General features: G+C 39.2%; 1 protein-coding gene and 1 pseudogene across 1 annotated transcript in view; one reads left to right on the top strand and one right to left on the bottom strand.

Moving 5' to 3' along the window:
• Positions 1-17,808, top strand: part of CCDC85A (coiled-coil domain containing 85A) — a 359,555-nt gene that overhangs the window by 279,084 nt on the left and 62,663 nt on the right. The window lies entirely within an intron of this gene.
• Positions 6,037-6,146, bottom strand: LOC149469460 (U2 spliceosomal RNA; annotated as a pseudogene).

Below are 17,808 nucleotides of genomic sequence, written 5' to 3'. Positions count from 1 at the left end.
TAGACACAAGATCAGCCCCAATTCCTGCGCTATCGGACCCCAAATCACTTCATTTTATGCACTTCCACACCTCAGATCAGCCCAATTCCAGGATCTTTCACACCTTAGATCACAACAATTCCTGCATCTACATACCTCAGATCACCCCAATTCCTGCACCTACATACCTCAGATCACCCCAATTCCTGCATCTACATACCTCAGATCACCCCAATTCCTGTACGTTCACTAACTACTACTTTTCGCAACTACTGACTAAACACATAAGGGTTCCCAAAGTACTCCCTTACATCAGAGCCCCCCTCCTTCTCACATCAGGGTTTCTAGAGTCCTACCCCTTACATCAGGATCTCCAGAGTCCCCTCCCCCTTATTTCAGGGTCCCAAGAGTTCTCCCGCATTATATTAGGGTCCCAAGAGCACCCCATTAAATCTGAGTTCCCAGAGACTACCCACATTTACATCAGAGTGACCAGAGTCAATCCCTTACACTGGGGTCCCAAAAGTCCCCCCCATTTACATCAGGGTTCCCAAAGCCCCCTCATTAAAGCAGGATCCCCAAAGACCCCCCACACTTTCATCAAGGTCCCAGAGTTCCTCCACATTAAATCAGGGTTCCCAGAATCCCTCCCTTTACATCAGGGTCCCTAGAGTTTCTCCCATTTACTTTAGGTTTCTAAGAGTTCCTCCATTAAATCAGGGTCCCCAGAGTCTCCTACATTAAATCAGGGTCACAAGAGTTCCCCCATTAAATCAGAGTCCCAAAGACTCCTCCTTACATCAGTGTCCCCTACATTAAATCAGGGTCACAAGAGTTCCCCACATTAAATCAGGGTCCCCATAGTTCCCCCACATTAAATCAGGCTCCCCAGCATCACCTCCAACAGTGCGATTTGAGCCATACAAAATATATGGCTCCAATCGCACCGCACGCAAATCGCATGTGATTTGCACAGGAATTCAGTGTGGTTTCTGTGCGAATCACATGCGATATACTACACTGCATATATGTGAACCCAGCCTCTGTAGGTTGAAATTTTAATTTCCATCAAACAATCGGGCATCTTTACATTCCTAAAACATTACTCAGTCCATATCAGTATAAATATCCAGCATGATATTTTTCCCCATTGCGATCTGATGTGTTTTCAAAGTGTTCCTTTAATTTTTTTTAACAGTGTAGTTGCTAAGAAGTTCTTCCTCAAGTTATACAGTTCCTTGGGTATCCCATATACCCCTAGACCCCTAAAAGGACTGTTTACTGACTCTGTGGGTACACGTGTGGAAAATGCATGTTGCCTGGCTGTGCAGAGCATAGGGGGACCCAAAACAAATCCAGCGACCCTTACAAGTGTAGCGCAATAATAATATAATAATAAATTAAATATATTGCAGCTTATCAATCCTTAGATATATGGCTACCTTTATTCAAAAACATAAAAACGATATGTTGCGCTCCTTCTTTGAATATTAAATCAATACATATTTTCAATAAATCAATATTAATAAACTTGTGAAAAACAAAAAATCATGTGAAATCAAAATGTCATCCCATGCTCATCATACAAAAAAATATATAATATAAAAAATATAAATTAATCAGTCTTCAATGAAAAATATATGTGACTTTTCCCAGTGAATCAAATCAATAATTCCAGGTGACTTCCTTAATGAGTATAAGATGTGCGCTCACCTCCAGATTAGCCTGTAATAGGCTAATAACGCTTTTTGTCCACTCAATGGGACTGATGTTTGTTGCACCATATGAAGAGTGGTGAGTCCCTCTCAGGTTGCTTCCCATCTCCTACTCCTGCTGGGATCTTACTCCAGAGTGGTGGGTCCCTCTCAGGCTGCTTCCCGTCTCCTACTCCTGCTGGGATCTTACTCTTATACTGCTTATCTCCTGCTTTCCTTTCCTTGGCAGGTGCCCTCAGTGGAAAGAAAATTGCCAAAAATAGTGCTTTATCTGCCATGCAGACCTCCATGCAGATTTCCTGTCTTAGGGTGGCTCCTTTGTCTATAGAAAAGCAAAGGAGACACCTTTAGACCAGGCAGGAGAAAAATAAAATGTGCTGTGTTAAAATGTTACTAAACCCAGGACCCTGCATTCACTCTATCTGGTCTCCCACAGTACACACAACATGGAAATACAATTATTTTAGTAAATATAAACTGCTAAATACCTTTTCTCATCAGCAGTTAGAGCAGTCTTGTGACTTCTATCAGTGTCCAGCAGAGCACATGTTACAGCTTGTAGGAGGAGTTTTCTTTCTGCTCTAGGAAGATGCAGAACCCCTGACAGTGATGTTGGTCCTGTGCTGATCACATACACTCTCCCAAGAAAAAAAAAACTCTCTAGCAATATACACCAAACTGAGCATGTGTAGAGTGTCTCCACATGATATGTCTTATCAGGAGATAAGAGGGAGACACTGGAAGAAGGGGAGGATCAGAAAAGTCAGGATCAAACAGCATTTTTACACAGTGCAGAGCATTAACCCCTTAGGTTCCACAGTGAGTATAACAAGCATGTTTTACTGCATATACAGACTGATTTTACTGTTGTGGGTTTAGTAACACTTTAATGCTAGTGACAGACTGTATCACATACTGTGTATAATTTTTGATTTTGCTTTTAGTACAACATTAAGAAAAGTATGCCATATACCTTGGTCTATGTCAATGATCCCAATTTATATCCTATCATTGAACTGCACACATTAGTTGTTTTATTTATAGAAAAGTAGAAGTAGAGATGGAATGAAGCTATAGAGACATGGATGGAGGAAATAATGCACTCACATAAATTGCAGGAAGCAAACTAAATAGGTTACTAAAGGCTGCTTGCTGGTGATGCATTTGGATATAGGATAGTTTTATTCAGTCGTGAAAGGCAGGAACAAGAAAAGAAAAAGAAGGATGTTTAGATGAGATTTTTTTTTTTTGCTTGTTTGTGCTGTTCAAAGCTCTTCCTTGTGCACCTTACTGTGAAAGTTAGCTATAAATTGAGGCAGTTGCCATTTTGTTTAGGTTGCTTGCTGGATTTGGTATGGGGGCATATTGGATGCCTTTAGCCGCTGTTGTACTCTTGCTGGGCGTCTAATTTGTCCCTGCACCTTTAAGGAGGAATGGGATACCTCCAGGGGTACCTGCCCATAATTTATCCACTTTTATATACAGTATACTCCATTGCGGAGACTCTTAAGGATTAGAGTTAGGACCACACTTTACAGTGGGCACTTGGTGGGGCATCATGGCTTCCACATATATTTGCAAATGTTTTTTTGCTATCTGGCTGGTAGGTGTGCTGGGGAAACTTTTGTTTGTTTATGATATGTTCACTGTAGCCTACAATTAGAGGTGATTGACTAATTTATTTCATTCATCCACTTTGTAGTCAAAGACTAAAAAACATAGGCTGAGTAGATAACTGGTGAGTAAACATAGAGCCCAGTGAGCTGGGAGGGAGTTAGGTGGCCAAATACTTCTCTACTTGAATCTCACCTGCCATGCAGACCTCCACAAATCTAATTTCTGTAAGCCCTGTTAAGATTCCATTGGCTCCGTAAGTGACATCATAATTATTATCAAAGGACCAGGGGATGCTTTAAAGGGCTGACAAAAAGGGGAGGAACTACAGTATGTTGGCTCTGCATGGTTGGTAAAATGACTAAAACTTTCCAATAAACTTTTTTACTGAGAAGTCTTTGCTTCATATGCACTTTGGTGTTGATTTACTAAAGGCAAATAGACTGTACACTTTGCAAAGGAATTTGCACATTGCAAGGGAATTTTCCCTAGAAAATGTGCAGCAATGCATGTGCCAAAAAGAAAGCTGTGATCTGAGACTTTATCTTTGCCCATCCCAAAAATGTATTAGTATATAAAAAGGATATAGCGGGTGGCAGGGATTTTAAGGGCACCACAACACAAGCATCAAGCATTTAAACATTTTTTTACAAAACTTTATTACTCTAAAGATAAACCCCACCAATACAGGCACAAAGATAGTATACCCCACAAATTAGATAAAGTCAAAAGTATCACCGATCCATATAAATTGCAGAGAGAAAACAATAATTCTTCAGCATCCCACAAAAAATGGGGAGCATAGCAATATTTTTGAAACAACTAGATCATGCCCAAATTCACGATGCATTTCGAAACTTACTTTCCCACAAGGGCAATCAGATGGACCTTTACAATAGAAAGAGAGAAATGTAAGGACTACAACCTACAAATGTATGCAGATTCCCACATTAATGTGTATCCACATCATGATAAATAGGTATAGTTGCTTACAAAATAGTGAAATAAATAGATCATACATGAAATATGCGAGGGAATGGCCTATTATCATACAATAAAAACATTGTACTCCATCTGTGATCAATTCAACCTGGGTAGGGGGTGAAAAAAGGCCAGCAGGCAAATGCAGAGATTCACAAAGGTGCTGAAAAAATACACAAATTAACCTAATCATACTAACATAAATAAAATAATAATATAATTGCAATAAAGCACCAAATACCACATTGCCATCAAATATACATATATATATATATATATATATATATATATATATATATATATATATATAAAAAGATAATAGGAAAAAACTACATAGAGCCCATCCAGTGGCATGGCCAACTGCCACCATCCAAACCAGGCGAACATACCTCTCAGTAGGGAGGGCAGGATGCTGACAGAAACCACATCGCCATAGAGGAGCGGTCCACTGGCCAAACACTCTACCGGCTGTGCCATAGATTGCAGTGAGTGGAGCCCTCTTGCTTACTTGATCATGCAATAGTATACCCAAATTAATTTCACAGGATTTTTTTGGGTGGTAATTATTATTCACCGTTTGTTTCTCTTTTCTAAGACCGAAAACTGGGGATCGCTTATATTTACCTTTCATTGCTAAAATAATTCCATCTATAATGTACAGCATATAGACAATGATTACAGCTGCTTCCTGGCATAAAACTTAAGGTTGGCATTGTATTAAAATAGAGGTGTTCAGGCAAAAAGTGGGCATAACCCTATTGCGCTGAATTCTCCTTAATGCATTTTGATAACTAGCAATAAAATTCCCCAATTGTTGGTGGTCAATGGCATTATAACCCCCCATCATTGATGATCAGTGATATTTATAAAAAAAGACAACCCTTTAATAATTGGTGGTCAGTGGCAGTTTAATGTCTCCCACCTCACATGAATATAAGGCGTCCTGCTACCTTTCTTTTATGTTTACTCATTTTTCCTTTATTGCTGATAAACAAAAGGAAAAGCCACGGTGCCGAGGAGCATTTGAGCAAAAATCCTGCTCCTTTAGTGTTTACACTTGTGAGTGATGTGATTTGTTCACAGCAACTTCAAGGCTCACAGCCACTGTGATTGGTTCTTTTATTTTGCCTAGGATCTGTGCTTTCTAATGATGGTGAAATTACAAACATTGGGAGTGCACATGGTATATGCATTAGCTTTATAAAATAAAAATAATATATAATATCAATAATATTAAATAAAAATGTTTATAAACATCCTCTTAGAATAACAGCTGCCCCAAGCAGACATTTAAGAATGAGCAGTCTGGTGGTGGTAAATACAAGGAACTCTTGTGAATTATCACTATTATTTTTGTGCCCTGCGTGAACAGTACAGTTCTTTTTCTGCTTCATTCATCCTATCTTTCACATTAGTTTAGAACATTACCCTACCTACAATATACAGTTCAGGTTTTCTCTAAGGAGTATAATCTTAAATTGTATCTTCCTAAATAGGATAAATTGCCATGTAAAACTTACATTGCGAATTGCAGGAATGCAACATTAAGCTGTCTCTATGGGTTTCTTTCTCAGCCCGGCCCTTGGCCAGACCAGTGCAGCCTCATCCCTACCAGAAGGTATCAGAACATAAAAAGCTTAGGGAGAGCCTTACCTACAACTGGGGACAAGCCTGGTGCACCAGGCCAGAATCCACCCATGAGGAAAAGGCTCCCCCACCACTCTCACCATTCTCACCTACTTACATCTGGGATTACTAACTGACTCCCCAATTGGCAAAGGGAGCCAGGGTTCTATCCCAGAAAACTGAAAAGAACAGATACAACACTTGATCTTAGCCAAAAGGCTGAGAAGTTAGATGTTAAAGTATTACTAAAGGCAAAACTTTTTTTAGTTTTGGACAGAGTGGAGAGGGATTAGAACATCTGTCAGGCTTTTATTGCTATCTGTGCCCCGTTGGGGAGATTCACCGTCTCTATTTGTCTTGTTAACCATTTATCATTGAAAGTGATAGTAAAAGAAAATCCAAAATTTTGGGCTGTTCCCAGAAAAGTAATAGAGGGGAAATCTTCCAATGCGGACACTTGTTCTGGGGGCCCGAGGGTTCCCAAGGAATTCCCTTAAATTGCAGGGATTTCTTTTTTCTTCCTGTTTGGCTATGGGACAGGAAGTGAAGGTAAATCTCCCCAGTGGGATACAGATGACAAAAAAACCTGATAGGGGTTATAACCATCCCTTACTTAAAAAAAAAACAAAACAGTTTTGCCTATAGTTTTACTTTAAAGTATTACTAAAGGCAATTTTTTTTGGTTTTAGACCAAGTGGAAATGGATTAGAATTTACCATTATCATCGAAAGTGAATGTAAAAGAAAATCCCACATTTTTGGTTTTCCCGAGAAAAGTAATAGAGGAAAAAGTCCAATGGGGACACTATTTCTAGGTGACCTGGGGGAGCCCAAGGAATTCCTTAAATTTGCAGAGATTTCTTCTCATTTCCTGTTTTGGCTATGGGACAGGAAATGTAGGTTAATCTCCCCTGCGGGAGACAGATGGCAAAAAAATCTGATAGGGGTTATAACCTTCAATTACTCCAAAATGGAAAAAAAGATTTCCCTATAGTTCTACTCTAAATATGTGTACACACCTGTGACCTTACTGTCTCCATATACCAAGCAATCATGGTGTAAAAAAAAAAAATTTGTAAAATTCAGTTTTTTTTTTATAACACTGTCACCAGTCAGTATCCCAGTCAGTCATATGATGACGCTCTACTGCTCTGGTAACAGTATGTAAAAACAATTGTGAAAAAAGCACATTTTATTTATTTTCTTGATTTCTTCACTGTCAATAAAGGGGTCATTTTGGGGTTATTGTGCTGCCCCATTTAAGGGCCTCAAGAAATGAGATAGGCCATCAATACATCAGGGCTTTCACACAGACTAAATAATACACACTGATTTGGATTATTTTTTTTTACCAAAGAACTGTAGCAGAATACATTTTGACCAATATTTATGAAGAAAGATTCTTAAATTTGCATTTTATAGCATGAGGTGATTGTAGCCGTATTAGTGCGTTTGCGTTTTTTTCTTTTTCATCCCTTTTAACATTCTGCTTAAACTTTGTGATTTGTAATAGTACTGCTTGGACTTTGAAGAAGGGAACATACCCCGAAAGCTTGTCCTCAAAATTGTATGTTAGTGCAAATAAAAAAAGTATCACGGACAGTACTCATTTTATAGCAAAAACGAAAAAAAATTGTTTTTTTTTCAAGATGTTCATTATTTTTTTATAGCAAAAAAAGTTTAAAAACCCATTATTGATTAATTGCTACCAAAAGAAAGCTCTATCTGTCACAACGAAGGTTAAAAATGTAATTTGGGTAGAGTGTTGAATGGCTGTAATAGTATGACAGCACTTGTGAAAGCTGAAAATTGGCCTGGGCAGGAAATGGGTGAAAATGTTGGGTATGGAATTGGTTAAATATTCATATATCATTATATATACTTTTTTTCTGCAATGTATATTAGTAATAACACTAGTTCAAGAAAAGTCTGGCATGATGTATCCTCGTCTTGCATTTTAACACGTGTCTAAGTCAGTAGATGACAACTTTCCCACAAAGACATATGCTTTAACTCCCACCACACGTAGTAGCTGTAACCAGATACTATACACTATATATGGATGAATGGTGTATATAACAAGGCTTTCCAAGGAAATGATTAAATAAGTTGTGACTCTTGTCTGGCAAGTGCCGGGGATTATAAAAAGCTGATTGAAAGGTTAACGGTTGCCAATACAGATATTTTGTACATACCTAATATTTGTATGTAAATTGAATCCAAAATTGCTTTTATGGTGTGTTTTACCAAATTGGTTTAAAGCTGAGGGAAGATAAATATCACTGTGACATGACAGCTTTATACTCACATTAAACTTTATGATGATATATGCTTCAATAATATTTATAGCTCATTGCACAGAATATATTAAGCCTGCTGTGCAGTGGCAACATTTTGATTTATATGGGGTCATCAATTTCATTTTTTCAGCAAAGAAAAATTGAAATATATATTTTACATCACTGTAAAACCGTCATAACTTCAAATGAATCTACAGAATTAATCACTTATCAGGAAGTAAGCAGATATGATCCTTATGGGGAACATTAACAAAATGTAATTCCTTCTTCACTTAGAAACTTATATTAATGAAACCTCAGACAGTCTATGTTACTTTGGTGTTCTGTTTGGTTCTGTTTAAAGCAAAAAGTTACTAAATATGGGGGTAGTCTGCAAAGTTCACATCCCGACACTGAAGGAGTGACCACACAGACTTGAGACTTTATCACAGCACCAAGCCACTCTTCCAGATGATCAGAGCTGAAAATTGGGAATGCACCTTACAGTATATGGTTTTCATGCACTCTTTGCAAACAGTTGGCAGACCAAGTAGTCAAGTTGAAAATGGAAAAAGTGGAAGAACAAGGCTTGAAGTGTTTCATCAGCCAGCTTCTGCACTGCAGCTGCTCACCCTCAGATTCCCAGTAGACTGTTGCCATCACTTTGCCCACTGATAGAACACTTAAAGCCTTCTTGGTCCACTTTCTCCATTTTCAACATGACTTCGGGGAGGGGGGGGAGGGAGGGTGCCAACTGTTTGCAAAGAGTGCAAAACATATAGTGTACATGCGCTACTGGACATCTGGAAGAGTGGTTTGGTTCAGAGATAAAGTTTTATGTCTGTGTGGTCACTCCTTCCGTGTCAGGCACTGAACTTTTCAGACTACCCTTGTAGCAGTATACTGACTCCTGAACTGTATAGTGGGCACCATGAGATTACCTTTTTTTGGGTTCCCAGGTGGATCAGTTATGCAAATGAAGCATTAAAATTGTTGTGTAGAAACATAAACATACCTGTCCAGTCTGAAAAAAAGTAAATCCTACTAAATCTGTAACACCAATAAAAATAACATTGCAGCAAATGAATGCAAATGGTACAAACGTAGGATTCTAATTCATGTGAAGATATCAAAAAACCACAGTGGCCACAAGTAAATACAAATGATGTAGAAACATAATTCAAATAGGTTGTTCACTTTGCACGGGAAGTTGCACTCTGCAAGGAATGGTGTACTATGCATCAGAATTTTCTGCAGAGCTTAGTGAATGTGATGAAATTTCATTTTGAGAAGAATATCCAGTTGTGTACAAGGCAAAGAAAAAACAGGTTTGATTGAACATGATTGGATGATGGAAGTCACCTCATTTACTAAGCTCTGGAAATAATTCCCATGCAAAGCCCAATTTCCCATGCAAAGTGCACCTTCCCTTGCAAAGCATTGATTTGCCTTTTGTAAATCATCAGCAATATGTTCAAATCCCAGCAAACATTTTTTTCCAATGCATCCATGTAAAGTCCACCAACAACATATCTTGTCTTTCACCATCAGTATCCAATTGAAGGAAAACACTCACCCCAAGAATATGACCACTATATTCAGACAACATATGTACTAAAACAAACCAACTATGGATTTTTAAGGCACCAGACAGTAACATTTTCAAATCCATGTGCAAATATCCCAAATAATAATGAAACACCATAAACCCTGAAATTCATAAAGACTTTTGCAAACAGATTTTGCAAGTGTTTTGCATGTGTTTTACAAGTGGCATAGCATGCTTTAAATGTATCTGTTTAGAACTTGTACTTGAATTAGGTGCACACTTTGCCACTTTCAAAATGCACACAAGACACTTACACAAAATATGTTTGTGCTAGGGTCTGTCTCTGTACATCAAAAGAGAGTTGATCTTAATTAGCTCCACTTTCGTAAGATATGAACTGTTGGTATTTTATTTTGAATTTGGTAAATTCAATGAACCACAATGAAAAAGTGGTACATTTTAGAACTATCTGAAATTGTGGCATGAGTCGCCGTCAGAACCAAAAGTGCACACATTAAAGTGGTAGTTAAGGCCCTCTCTTTATTTGTACCTACAGGTAAGCTTACAATCAGTCTTACTTGTAGGTATAATGAATATCTCCTAAACCTACAAAGTTTAGGAGATGTTCACTTCGGCAATAACTGATGATGACGTTACCCATGCATGCGCAGTGGCGCATTGCATTCTATGGTATAGAATATGCCATAGAACACAGAGCGCCGTGGCGCAACGTCATCACTACTCTGGCCATTCAAAGGGACGGAGTCCCCAAACCCAGAAAGAAGACCGAGTGAAGAAGGATGTGCTGGGGGAGCCATGACAGTGCTTGCTGGAGGGCTTCGTGTGCAGGTAAGTTTGTCATAATGTGCTAGTATGGAGTGCATACTACCACATTATGGCATAAAGCTGCAGGGGGTCCACATTTTTCTTTTTTGGGGTATAGTTTACTACTGCTTTACCAAGAGGGATTATTGTCAGAAAAGTGGCTCAGCAGCTATATTGAATTCTCCGCAGAGTTTTATAGAATAATATTGCAAGAGCTTTTATCATTCCTTACTGCCTCACCATGTTGATACTGTCTAGTCAGCAATATAAGGACCAATACTGGTAGATGTAGATCCATTAGATGGAAATGTTCAAATTCTAGGTCCACAGTGACATAAAGTGCAATGCATTTCACAACTACTTGATGCTTCCTCAGGAGTGCAGTATAGAAGAAATCTACAAGAAACCCACAATATGCACAAATACAGGTACACTATATACGGTAGCTTTCGATATGTACGAATGCATAAGATAGCGTACAGCTATTTACATCACTAATAACCTCTTACCACAATTTGTTGTATTCATGAATAGACAGTCTACAAGAAATCTCCACTATGCTCAGTCAAGTAGAGCTCCCCTTCTCCTAAGGCGAACAACAAAACTATATACATTCACTTTCTTTACAATCCTTGCCAGGGAAGAAGGGATAAAGCACCTCTACTCTGTTAACTATTTCACTTTCCTGGAAGCCTTTTAGGCCTTGGAGAGGTTAAACTCCTTTAAATGCCATACCCTCCTTCAGGGCAGAGCAATACTTCTTAAATGTTAAATTCTTTATGTATGCCACCAATTTCTGGTTCACCATTGCTAGCTGTGTGTGGGAAACCAGCGGTGAGCAGTATACATAGTGTTCTGCATTTTGAATACAGTATTGCCACACCCTGCAAGAGAAGAGGAAATTTGGGAAACTGTCCCACTGTATAACAAGTGACAAGGCAAAGAATAAGGTACAGGAGGAAGAGTATTTGTGGAGAGGGATAAACATTTGCCATTATGGGTGGCACAGGGGCTTAGTGGTCAGCACTTGGCAGTACTAGGGTCATTGGTTCGAATCCCAGCCACAGCACCACCTGCTTGGAGTTTGCATGTTCTCCCTGTGCCTGCGTGGGTTTCCTCCGGGTACTCCAGTTTCCTCCCACACACCAAAAACATGCAGGTAGGTTAATTGGATCCTGTCTAAATTGTCCATAGTATGTGTATGTATGAATGTGAGTTAGGGACCTTAGATTGTACACCCCTTGAGGGTTAGGGACTGATGTGAATGTACAATATATATATGTAAAGCGCTGTGTAAATTGACGGCGCTATATAAGTACCTGAAATAAATAAATACATGAGACGCTTAATTGTATTATAAATAGGTGAAAATCCCCCACCCCTACACACACACCTGATAGTTTTTGTATATAAAGTAGCATAGATTTAAAAGAGAGAAAAATACATATTATTTAATTCATGGCCTAATTTTGAATACGCTGCTTAGTTTTGGAAAGCAAGTCACAAAAATATTCCATAAATCCGGAGAGAATGCAAATTAGAGCAACTCAGTTCATTGGGTTGGCTGGATTTAGCTATTAACAAAGATTAATTGAAATTAAGTTATTCGGCCAGGCAAAAAATGTTAATACTGTTAATCATCACTTGCAATATAAGACCACTCTTTGAATGTTATTATATTTTAGAGGGTTCAGACAATGAAACTCGATTTAGGAAGAGGGCCCCACTGTTACCTATAAGTGAAGCATGGTGGGAGCACCCTGTGTTACTTCATATATGTTTCCAAAGTGGGAGTCATCTTCTAGTGTATTATGGAAAACCTCCATGGCCTTCTTTGGGTACAGCTTCAGGACCTGAACTGTTGAAGCTTTACCAAAAAAAGTCTGAGCGGATAACAAAGGACTAGTCACCAGGATTTTTATGGGCTACCCGCAACTGCTCTTTTCCCCATTACTGGTAGAGGCATGGCTTTGTTTCTTCACGTCACAGCTGCCCTAAATGAAAAGCGATCCGATAAGAGGTACAGGAAGCACAGAATAAAAGAGGCAGAAATAGGGAGATCCTTTTGACTGCAACTTGTTTTCTCCAGCAATGAAAACAGTGAGCAGCTCAGTAGTCACCATCACCAAATTTCACTCCAAGACTAGCATTCACAGGCACAGTGCCTTAGATGCACTGAAGATGTACAGGTATGGAGTTCAAAACACAAGGTGCCTAGGCACAGGAGTACAGCGCTTATTTAACTACTTCCTGTCTGGCCTATAGTCAAAAGACGGTCAAGCAGGAGCAGTGTTAATCCAGGAGGGCATCATATGATGTCCATTGTGCGTGCTCTAGGGGCCGAACTGTAGTGTGATTTGTTACCAACCGGACACAGGGGAAGGCAGATCACAGCAAACACATGTCAGTTGTACACAATAAATGGCTTTCATTCATAGCCATTTATTGTACTATTGTGATGGTCTCTGTGATTGGGCACAGTGAACACATGGTACAGACAGGGCCGATCACAGTGCATCTTTATCAGGTGATAGCTGTGGCCAATCACAGCTATCACAATAGAACAAACTGGCACATAAAAATGATTGCTTATAATCCTGTTCACTTCCTCACAGTAGTGCAGTGTCACTATAGTAACACTGCACAACTCTGTTTACAGTATGTAAAAAAATTGTATAAAACAAAAGTTAAAAAAAAAAACTAAAAAAAGTTTTTTTTTTTAACATACTGTCACCAGTCAGTACCCTGATCAGAGCCACACCAGTCATATGATAACACTATACTGCTCTGGTGACAGTATGTAAAGTTAAAATTGCGTAAAATAGCTCATTTTATTACATTTCTTAATTTTCAAAAAAATTGTGACAAAAATTTTAACTTCAAAAAACTCCCTATGCCTCTTAGTAAAATACTGTCTGTCTGCTTTCATTTGGGGGGTATTTTTACTGTCCTGGCATTTTAGGGCCGTATTTTAGCCAAAGAAATGTAGCAGAATACACATTGGCCTAAATTTATGAAGAAAGATGATTTATTTGCAAAATGTTTTAACAAAAATGAAGAAAAAAATGTTTTTTCCCCAAAATGTTCAGTATTTTTTGTTTATATACCAAACAAATTAAAAAACCCTGTGGTGAACAAACACCACCAAAAGAAAACTCTGTCTCAAAAAAGGCTAAAAGTTTTATTTGGGTTCCGTGTTTCATGACTGAGTAACTGGCATTCAAAGTGTGACAGCACTGAAAGCAAACAATTGTGCTGGGCAGGAAGGTGATGAAAGTCGTTAAAGGAGGAAAAATTTTCAAGGTACTCTTTAGACACAATTAACATTTGTAGTAATTTCCTATACAATAGCAAATTTGAGTCCATTGATATCCATTGCAAGCACTTTTAAATGGGAAGATGAGGGGTTGCCTTCCATGATAGTAGGTATGCTTTGCATAGCTAGGAATACATGAATTATGTAGAAAATAGATGTTGGATCTTGATCTTTAATTATATCAATGCTTTCTTAGATGTACTCATTCCAATTGCTCTTCCATTTACACATACGCATGTTTTCCTCACCACCTCCTATATACAACCCCTGTCAAAAAGTATGGAATCACCACTCTTTGAAAATGATCATTCAATTGTTTAGTTGTGTAAAAACAAACAATCACAGACATGACTCAAAACTATTTTCATTTAGCATACCAACCTTCTGTCTTTAAAAAACACTAAGAAACACTTAAAAAATAAAAAAGAGAGAAAACTGTAGTCAGTTGCAAATTTTTTTGCAGATCAAGCAGAGGAAAAATACGGAATCACTCAATTCTGAGGAAAATATTATGGAATGAAAACAAAAACACTACAGTGTACCCCTAGTACTTTGTTGACCAGCTCTGGCTTTTATAAAAGCTTGAATTCTCTGAGGCATGGATTTAACTTTCAACAAACAGTATTCTTCATCAATACGGCTCCAACTTTCTCTTATTGCAGTTGCCAGATCAGTTTTGCAGGTTGGAGCCTTGTCATGGACCATTTTCTTTCATTTCCACCATAGATTTTCAATTGGATTGAGGTCCGTACTGTTTGCAGGCCATACCATTGATATTATATGTCTTTCTTGAAGGAAAGTTTACATGGCTTTTGCCCTATGGCAAGATGCATTATCATCCTGAAAAATGTCGGCATCATCACCAAACATCCATTCAATTGATGGAATAAGAAAAGTGTCCAAGATCTCAATATAAACTTGTGCATTTATTGAAGATTTAATGACTGTCATTTCCCCCATGTTTTCCTCATCTTTTTACATTTCATTGGAATGGTACCAAACAAACATTCCAGCATCATCACCCTGCCCAGTGTAGATTCGTGATTCATCCCTGAATATCACTTTCAAGCCATCCACAGTCCATGATTGCTTTTCCTTAGCCCACTGTAACCTTGTTTTTTTCTGTTTAGGAGTTAATGATGGTTTTCAGTTGGCTTTTCTGTATGTAAATCCAATTTTCTTTAGGCAATGTCTTACAATTTGGTCACAGACATTGACTCCAGTTTCTGTCCATTTGCTCCTCATTTGTTTTGTTGTGCAATTTCTGTTTTCAAGGCATATTGCTTTAAGTTTTCTATCTTGACACTTTGATATTTTCCTTGGTCTACCAGTACTCTTTCTTTCCCAACCTTCCAATTTGATTTGTACTTGGTTCACATTTTAGACACAGCTCACTGGGAACAACCAATATCTTTTGCAAGATTCTGTGTTGCAAAGTGTGCAAGCACTATTTTTTTAACTGCAAACTAACTAGCAGATGTAATCTGATGCAGATGTTTGTTTTAGAACTGCAAAGTACATGGGGATTCCATATTTTCCTCATAATTGAGTGATTCCATATTTTTTTCATCTGCTTGATCTGCAAAAACAGTTGCAATTGACTACAGTTTTCTTTATTTTTTATTTTTTCTTGTTCAAACATTTTTATTAACAAGAGAGAAATTTTAACAGCACAAACAAGGAGACTTTGCTGATATACATTGAAGAGGCAGTAGGACAATGAAGAAAAATGAATGTGGAACACATTACAGATGTCTATACAATTCTAGCAAAAGCAGGAACAAAAAAGTCGACAATAGATGACATTATCGTCCTAGCCAATCGAAATAACATCTCCTAAGTGCATTGAAGAAGTAGGGGGAAGTTTGGAGGGGGGTCAGACTGGGAGGAAGGGGGGGTATGGGAAAAGGAACAATAACAATGACTCCATGAACAATCAACTAACAGCAGACTCTACTTGTAGCCCACGAAGGACTATTGACAGTATCCTGGGCGCACAGTATAGAAATCAAGGGAGAAGGAGTGATTCGTCAAAGTTAGGCGGGAGGAAGTGCTCTACCCAGGGGTTCGATATGTGCAGAAATTTAGGGATCTTGTCTAGTATTGTGGCTTCCACCTTAGCATGTATCATGGCTTGTGTTATTCTGGTTTTGACGGCAGCAACACTAAGAGTGGGGGATTTCCAGGATTTCGCTATAACCTGCTTAGCCGCTGTTGTAACTTGCATAAGGAGCTTGAATTGCGAATTGGAGACGTCAGGGGGGCACTGATTGAGTAGGGCTGTTGTTGGGTCAGGTCGTAGGGTGATAGCGCTAAGTGTAGATAGCATGGTGAAAATTTCATCCCAAACGGCTCGGGCCACTGGGCATTCCCACCACACATGGTAATGTGTCCCTAAGTCTGTACAGCCTCTAAAACAGTTGGGCGAGTAATTAGGGGTGAATTTTGCGATTCTCGCTGGGACCAAGTACCAACGGGTTAAAACTTTATAATTCGTTTCCAATGCTACAATGTTCTGCGAAGATGATTTTGTGTTGGCCCAAATGTGATCCCAGTCAGACTGGTCAAGTTTCTTGTCCAAATCCATTTCCCACTTGTGGGTATACTGAGGGGGGGACGTGGTAATCGAAGTAGTGAAGAGTGAATATAAGCAAAAAATAAGCCCACGCCTATGGGGGTCTTTGTAGCACGCTCGTTCAAAGAAAGACATAGCATCTGGCCGATTTGTCGTTGTAGCGTAGGGAGCATAAAAGTGTTGTAGTTGTAAGTATCTAAAGATCTCGGAAGCTGGGAGGTCATGTGTTTCCCGCAGCGAGGTAAAAGATTTAAACTTATTCCTCTGTAGGAAATGATGTGTGCGAAGCAAATTAGAGGAGGACCAGGCTTTGAATAAAAGGGGCGTCTGCCAGGCCGGGGGAAAGGCTGGGTTTCGTAAAAACGAGAGCAGAGGATTGTGTAGCGATTGGAGGGGATATTGGGTTCAGTTTATCCCATAAGGATAAAAAGTGAGAAGTGATGGGGTTAGTTATAGAACGACGGTCTATAGGCCTCAACCAGAGTAAGTTAGGTGTAGATAAGGGGTCACATTCTATCGAATCAAGTACAACCCATTGAGGGATTTCAAGGGTTGCATGGTATTTTGGTAACTGGGCTAGATGCGCTGCTTGATAGTATTTGCTGATGTCAGGTAGGCCTAGACCACCATTGAGCTTAGGGCGGTACAGGGTGGAGCGAGGTATACGAGGACGAGTATTACCCCATACATAGGAAAAAATACGACGCTGTAGTGTGCGGAGGTAGTGAGGGGGGACTGGGACTGGGAGGACTCTAAATAGATATAGAATTTTTGGGAGGATAGACATCTTGATAACTGCTATTCTGCCGAGCCATGCGAGGGGTAAGGAAGACCATTTGGTCAAAAGGGCAGAAAAATGGTTTAGCATCGGGAGATAATTAGCTGCGTAAAGGTCTGATAACTTAGGGGTCAGTTTAATACCCAAGAACGGGATATGACAGTGCGACCAAGGGAATGGTAGGATCTGCTTGAGGTTCGTCAACTCTAATGGGGGAAGTGAGATGTTGAGTGCTGTTGATTTATTAGGGTTTATTATCAAACCAGAGAGCGAGCCAAATGCCTCGAGAAGCCGGAGTAGAGAAGGAGTGGAAGTCAATGGGGACGTGAGAGCAAAACGTCATTCGCGAAGAGACATAACTTATGATGCGTGCCCCCTATCTCAAGTCCCCTGATATCCGGATTAGCTCTGATTAAGAGGGCCAGAGGTTCTATAGCCAGGGCAAAGAGCAGAGGAGACAGAGGGCAGCCTTGTCTCGTGCCTCTGGAGATCGAAAACTGAGCCGACCTGTGTCCCAGATACCTAATTCTGGCCGAGGGCTCTCGATATAGCGAGAAGATCCAGGTTAAGAA

This window comes from Staurois parvus, unplaced genomic scaffold (assembly GCF_062004578.1).
Source record: "Staurois parvus isolate SC_StPar_1 unplaced genomic scaffold, SC_StPar_1.0 ptg000070l, whole genome shotgun sequence".
Classification (NCBI taxonomy): Eukaryota; Metazoa; Chordata; class Amphibia; order Anura; family Ranidae; genus Staurois; species Staurois parvus.
This window is presented reverse-complemented; position numbering and strand designations above follow the sequence as displayed.